Source organism: Oryctolagus cuniculus, chromosome 6 (genome assembly GCF_051225735.1).
Source record: "Oryctolagus cuniculus isolate XC-2025 breed Fujian yellow rabbit chromosome 6, ASM5122573v1, whole genome shotgun sequence".
NCBI lineage: Eukaryota > Metazoa > Chordata > Mammalia > Lagomorpha > Leporidae > Oryctolagus > Oryctolagus cuniculus.
In genome coordinates, this window is record NC_142872.1 from 25,940,609 (window position 1) to 25,947,783 (window position 7,175).

General features: G+C 46.9%; 1 pseudogene; it reads right to left on the reverse strand.

Annotated features, from left to right (window-relative positions):
• Window positions 1-5,936: 5,936 nt before the first annotated feature.
• LOC100342108 (splicing factor U2AF 26 kDa subunit pseudogene) lies at window positions 5,937-6,720 on the reverse strand (annotated as a pseudogene).
• Window positions 6,721-7,175: the final 455 nt, after the last annotated feature.

Consider the following 7,175-nt stretch of genomic DNA (forward strand, 5'->3'; position numbering starts at 1 on the left):
GAAAGCCAGTTGTGGCTTCTGTCTGTATGTTACAAAGAAGTCAGGTTTTCTGCCGATAAGTAAGTAAGGACCTACTCCCTATTTGGCGTAGTTGCATAAAGTTCAACAGTTTCTGAACAAATGCAATTTTAGAGTAACCTTTCTGTTTTCTTGTTTTTGTTTTAGACGTTAGCTATATAATGAATCATAAGGTAACATTTGTTATAGAGAAGATTAGCAAGTACAAAAAGTGCCACGGCATAGAAAACACATATTATTCTACTGCCAAAGAAGGTGAAGCAAGTAATTTTGACATTTTGTCATAATTCAGTCAAGGGTGGTTTTACTCCGTGACTTTTGTGTAAGTAATACAATGCATTCCCAGAAAAAAACAGATGATGCGCTTCAGTGAAGTAAGGCGAGGAGGGTGTCCTCACATCGCTGCAGGGGGGAGGGGCAGGTGTATGGAGATGATCCGCACCTGCTGTTACCTCTCCAGCCCTCAGGGGGTGGGAAGAAGGCAGTGACCCAAGGGGGCAGGCACTGTGGCGTAGCAGGTAAAACCATTGCCTGTGGTGCCGGCATCCCATGTGGGTGCTGGTTTGAGTCCCGGCTACTCCACTTGCAGTCCAGCTCTCTGCTGTGGCCTGAGAAAGCAGTGGAAGACGGATCAAGTCCTTGGGCCCCTGTACCCACATGGGAGACCCGGAGGATGATCCTGGTTCCTGGCTTCAGATCAGCGCAGCTTTGGTGTTGCTGCTGTCTGGGGAGTGAACCAGTGGGTGGAAGACTGCTCTCTCTCGCTCTCTCGCTCTATCCAGCTGTCTCTGCTCTCTATAACTGTGCCTTTCACATAAATAAATCTTTTTAAAATAAGAAAGCAGTAACCCAAACCAGAGAGAGTCCCTGGCAGCTGAGGGTGTAAGGCAACATCCTGGGGTGGGGAATACAAACCTTGTTTTCAGTCTTTCCCCTCTGCCAGTGGCCTCCACTGGCCCACGTTCCAGGCACAGGGCTGGGTGGAGAGGGCAGTGAGTCCATCGAGACGAGCAAGCAGGAGGCACCCAGCCCGGATCGGAGCACAGTCTGACTATTGAACAGTCAGACATCAGGGAGAAAGCAGCTGCTGCTTCCCCAAGATGCAGCCGTTGTTTCAAGTTCATTATGGGCCTTCCAGACACTTTCCCAGGTGGCTACCTGGGTAACATAAGCCCCTGGAAAGTGTGTGGTTTTGTTAGGGCTGTGTGGGGGAGTGTGTTTTGTAAACATTGTGATACAACATATCCAAGTATTATAAAGGAGTTTACTTTTTCACTCAAGGATACATCTTGAACTTTTCCCATGTCAGCATGTCACTAGACCTAACCTAGTGCTTCGTACCCTGTGCGGTGGTCTGTAGTCAGGCTGTTCTCCATGTCCTGGGGTTCTCTGGCTTACTTCTTCTTCTTCTTCTTTTTTTTTTTTTTTTTACAGGCAGAGTTAGGCAGTGAGAGAGAGAAACAGAAAGGTCTTCCTTTTCCGTTGGTTCACCCCCCAAATGGCTGTTACTGCTGGCATACTGCAGCCGGCCTACTGCGCCAATGTGAAGCCAGGAGCCAGGTACTTCATCCTGGTCTCCCATGCGGGTGCAGGGCCCAAGGACCTGGGCCATCCTCCACTGCACTCCCGGGCCACAGCAGAGAGCTGGACTGGAAGAGGAGCAACCGGGACAGAATCCGGCGCCCCGACCGGGACTAGAAGCTAGGGTGCCGGCACTGCAGGCAGAGGATTAGCCAAGTGAGCCACAGCGCCGGCTCTCTGGCTTACTTCTGAGCACACGGTAAGATGGCTGTTTGCCACTGCCTGAAATCTGGCTGTGCCAGTGTGATGGACTTTGTTCAGGGATGTGTCACCCTCTTGCCTTCTTACTCTGCTGCTGAAATCATGGCTCTTCTTTTCTTTTTATTTAATTTGTTTGAAAGGCAGAAATACAGGAAGAGTGAGACAGACAGAGACAGATCTTGCATCCACTGGTTCACTCCCCAAATGACCACAATGGCCAGGGCTGGGCCAGGATAAACTCAGGAGCCTGGAGCTTCTCCCCGGTTTCCTATGTGGAAGCAGGGGTCCAAGGGTTTGGGTCATCTTTTGCTGCTTTCTCAGGCCATCAGCAGGGAGCTGGATCAGAAGTGGAGCAGCAGGGACTTGAACTGGTGTCCATATGGGATGCTGGTGTTGCAGGCAGTAGCTTAACTTGTTGGGCCACAAGAACTCATGGTTTTCTACACTAGCACTATCCAGTTAATAGAGTGCAAGCCACCGTGTGAGCTTTCACATTGTAGGAGGCTGGGCAAGATGGCAGCTGATTAAGATGTGCCAGTGATGATCTGGGCATGAGACTCCAATTTGAACAGTTTTTCAGACACCAAACCCTTGCACAAGAAAGCTGGGTGAGAGACCACAGTGTCTGGTTTTAGTATAATGGCAAAAAAAAGATAGATGGAAGAAGGCAGGAAGGAAAGAGCTGAAAAGTCACCCATCTTCTGCCCCAAGCAGCATTCCTCTACGTGCCTCATTTGTGGGGAGGGAATGAGAATTAAGAACAGGGTTGAGACTTTAGACCCAGTGCTAAGCAGGGATCCGTGTCCCTTCCCAGGGCCGGTACCTGCAAACTGAGCTTGTGGACCCGCCTTGCGTGAGCAGCAGGGTGACTGCCTCCTCCATGTCTCCCCCGGCCTCTAGTGGACAGTGGAGCAAAGCCCCAGACCCTAGCATGCAGCGTGGGAAAATCAGTACGGGACTCTTCCTTCAACCTCAGTGCCCAGCCTGCCACAGTAACACCTGGCATCAAAGAAAGCCCCAAGGCCTCCTGTCCCTAGGCCAGTGTTCCCAGAAGGAGCCTCTAACAGTTCACTCTGAGCAGTAAATTGACTGCAGATTTGGGGCAAATCGGGGATAAATGCGCCCTCTAGTGCTGAAACAGCAATAGTGCACCCGTAGCAGGCTTGTGAGGGCCCTCAGCTGTAAGTCGCTGTCTAGTGCTGAAATAGTGAGCTAGTGACTAGTGCTTAGAGAAAATGAGCAGCATTTCTGGGAGACAGGTGCAAAGTAAACCAAGTAATAAATGCTGGAAAACATTTTTATTTATTCTTTTTAAAAGAGTTATTTATTTATTTGTAAGGTGAGTTACAGAGTGAGAGGGAGAGACAGAGAGGTCTTCATGCTGGTTCACTCCTCAGATGGCTGCCATGGCCAGAACTGCGCTGATCTGAAGCCAGGATCCAGGAGTCTCTTCCAGGTCTCCCATGCAGGTGCAGGGGCCCAAGGACTTGGGCCATCCTGTACTGCCCTCCTAGGCCATAGCAGAGAGCTGGATTGGAAGTGGAGCAGCTGGGACTTGAACCAGTGCCTATATGGGATGCCGGCACAGCAGGTGGAAGCTTTACCCACTATGCCACAGCACCAGCCCCTGGAAAACATTTTTAATCCCTCGACACATAGGTGAAATTATGTCAACATACATCTGGAATTTTTGGGAATCTTGATCTCACTTAATGAAATGATGGCAATAAGTTTTAAAATCATACGAATCCTTGAGCTGAAAAGTACCTTAAGCAAAACTTAAAATATGACACAAAGCATCAGTAGCAGACAGATCGGACAAAAGAAAAGAGTTGGTAAGCTTGAAGATAAGCTATTTGAAAATACCTGGGGAGGGGGTAGGAAAAAATGAGAAAAACTGAAGAAAGGTTACAGGAACTTAGGGACAGCATTCCAAGAACAGTATGTGAGTTACTGGGGTTTGAGAGGGACTTGAGAAAGTCGGAGCGTGGTCAGAGCTGGAGAGTGTACTCTGAGAGGTGGTATCAGGAGACTTCCCAGACACAGAGATACAGCTATCCAGATGCACAGAAATCAGCCATCAGACTCAGCTCAACCAAGACACATACTCAAGCTCCTCACGTTAAAGACAAAGCAAGGACTGTCAAAGCTTCGGGAGCGAAGAAGGAAACAACAGACAAGGACGTCCGGATTTGCCTAACTTCAGGCATCTGAAGAAAAATCTGACATGCCGGGAGAGAGTGGGATGAGATTTTCTCAGTACTGAAGGGAAGAACTGCCAGCAAAGGATGCTACACCCAGTAGAGCTATCCTTCAGACAGGAGGGAGAGATAGACTTCCAAGGGAAACGAGAGAATTTATCACCACCAAACCTGTCGCACAACATAGACTAACGGAAGTATTTTAAACTGGAAGAGACACTAACAGATAAAAAGAAAATATCTAAAGGTAGAAAATTCCATGGATAAGGAGCCTAGAAGTAAGCCCATGCATCTACAACCAACAGAGGTGCTGAGAGCAAGCCCTGGAGAAAACGCCTTTTCCATAAACAGCGCTGGGGAAGTTGGGAGAAAGAAATACAGAATTAGAGTGCACCCCTGTCTTCCACCGTGTGTCAGCATCAGCCAGAAATGCATGAAAGACCGAATTGTTAGAAATTTAAACTACAAGGGCATTGCAATGGGTGAGGGTTTAGGAATAAGACCCCAAAACCACGAGAAGTAAAACCAAAATGCTCCTGATAGCAAAGGAAATGATCAGTAGATTTCAGACAACTTGCAGGATAGGAGAAAGTATCTCAAAAATGTGTATCTGACAAAGGGTTAATAATCACAGTGCTTAAGGAAGTTAGCTCAATAGCACAGGAACAAATAATCCAAATCTGAAATGGGGACTAGATCTGAATAGATAATTTCTCAAAGGATGACATGGCTCACAGGTACATGAAAAATGCTCAACATCATTAGTGATCAGGGAAATGCAAATCAGAACCACAGTGAGAATCCCCTCACTCTTGTTAGAATGGCTATTATCAAAAAGACAAAAGATAACAAGAGCCCACAAGGATGTGGAGAAGAGGAACACTTGTATACTATTGATGGGAATGTAAATTAGAACAGCCATTGTGGAAAGCAGTATGGTGGTTCATTAAAAAAAAAAAAACTTAAAAAGTAGAGCTGCTGTATGATCCAACAGTCTCATTACTCAGGATGTAGACAAAGGGAGTGAAATCAATTTGTTGAAGAGATGTCTGCATGCCCATGCTTGTTGTAGCACTATTCATGATAGCTGAGAAATGCAACTAAGTGTTCATCAACTGATGAATAAGGAAAATGTGATGTATATCATACATACACATATGTATCACTTTTATGCACGCATATACACATGATGGAATCCTAGTTAACCATAAGAAAGGATGAAACCCTATTATTTGCAGCAACACGAAGATCATTTTGTTAAATGATATTAGCTAGGTAAAGACAGGTACCACATGATCTTGCTCGTATGTGGAGTCAAACAAAATTGATCTGTGGAAGCTGAGAAGAGAGGGGTGGTTACCAGGACCTCTTGAGAGAGGAGCGGAAGGAGAGCTGGGAACGTAAGCTGAGGTTGGACAGGAGTAGGCAGTTCTGGTGTTCCATTGCATAATAGGGGCATTACAAATAATGCAATGCACTGTGTAAAGGTTTCCCATTTGTTTTTATTTACATATTTGACATTATCCTTGGTATAATATACAGATGTTTTAAAGCTTTCTGTAAATCAAATCTTACTTTCAAATGGCAGTATAAAAACGTGGCATAAGCAAGTCAAGTTATTTTAGTAATTTCCCTCACTTTTTGTATATTCACATTGTGATTATTTCCAAGCATTATTATACACAACACTATAATGAGGACCTTTTGTCCACACAACTTTTATACATGTTAGTTAAGTTTCACTAGGATGAATTCTAAAAATGTAGTTCTTGGGTCAAATGATCCATGAACTTTGTTTACAGTTCCAGAAGACCCTTGAAGTTTATATCTAGTTCTCAATAAATTCTAGCAGATTCTTTTTTGAAAAAGATTTGTTATTTGCACTGCTAGAGGGAAATTTCAGATTTTTTTGTTTGTTTGTTTGTTTACAAAGCCTTAAACCACTTTATCTGAGAGCGGGGCAATAGACGATTAAATCCCAGAGCCTGGAAAGATGGGGCTTGAGGAGGCATCCTGGCGGGGAACATCCGTCAGGGTGAAGGGCAAGGCGGCCTGTCTCAGAGGCGGCCGTGCCGGTGGTCCGGAGAATGCCGTCTGTTCCTCTCTCGGGGACGATGGCCAGCGTGGGACCTTGGGGGTGACCTGCGCCTGGGTCCCCGCCCGTAGAGCTGCCGCCGCAGGTTCCGGGAAATGGGCCGCAGGTGCCTGAAGTTGCAGAAGCCGCCTCGGGTGCATTCCCCCATCTCGTACTGCCGACAGCACGACTCCCGGAAGTCGGTGACAGGAGACAGCTCTGCGTGCACGGCTTGCCCATTGAACCAGCGGTTATGGAGTTCAGCCACTGCCCGCTCCGCATCCTCCTCCCGCCGGAACTTGACGTAGACGTTGCCCACGAGGTGGTCGCCCAGGTTGTCGCAGACATTCATCTCCTCGATCTCCCCGTACTTCTCCTGCAGCTCTGTGAACACCTCCTCGAAGAAGTTATCGTAGTGTTCCTGCACCTCCACGTCGCTCACGTGACAATGCGAGCCGTCTGCTGTTTGGGCCGTGTTCTGTGGATTCCGGTACAGGTTGAGCAGCACTATGGTCTGGCTGAAAGTCGGTTTGTTGTGAAGCCGAGAGCACTGGTCTCCGTGCCGGCAGGCCCCGATATTAAAGTAAAAAGAACGGTTAACCTTGTCCTCTCAGTCCCGAATATCGAAGCTAATTATTCAGCCATTTTTACCCAAACCCCAAATTTCAGATTTTTATATGGTCTAAATTGAACATTTGTCACGTGCAGATGCTTTTTGATGCATTGTCAAGTGCAGTGTTGACAAGGTCTCATAGGGTGAGCCCAGGGAAGTGACCCGTCAGGATAGGTAAGAGGCAGTGTTGACATTTGAGCCCTGCTTTCAATAGCAAATTGAGGCTGTGTTTGGTTTGCTTTGCTTAATACTTCGAATATCTTCTTTATGTGGTTCGTGTAGCTCTAACCTTCTCCCCAGTCCCGATTTTAGCCACAAGTCTTGGCTCTAAACAAAAAAATATATAGTTGAAGTCCTCAAGTAGAAAGAACGAATATCAGCCATGGCTGCTTCTGTAGGAAAAACCTCTTCAGTGTGTGAAAACGGGGTTGTCAGGCTGTAGCATCAAGGTGCCAGGAGAGGGCACTGCTGGCCCACCTTCTGCTTT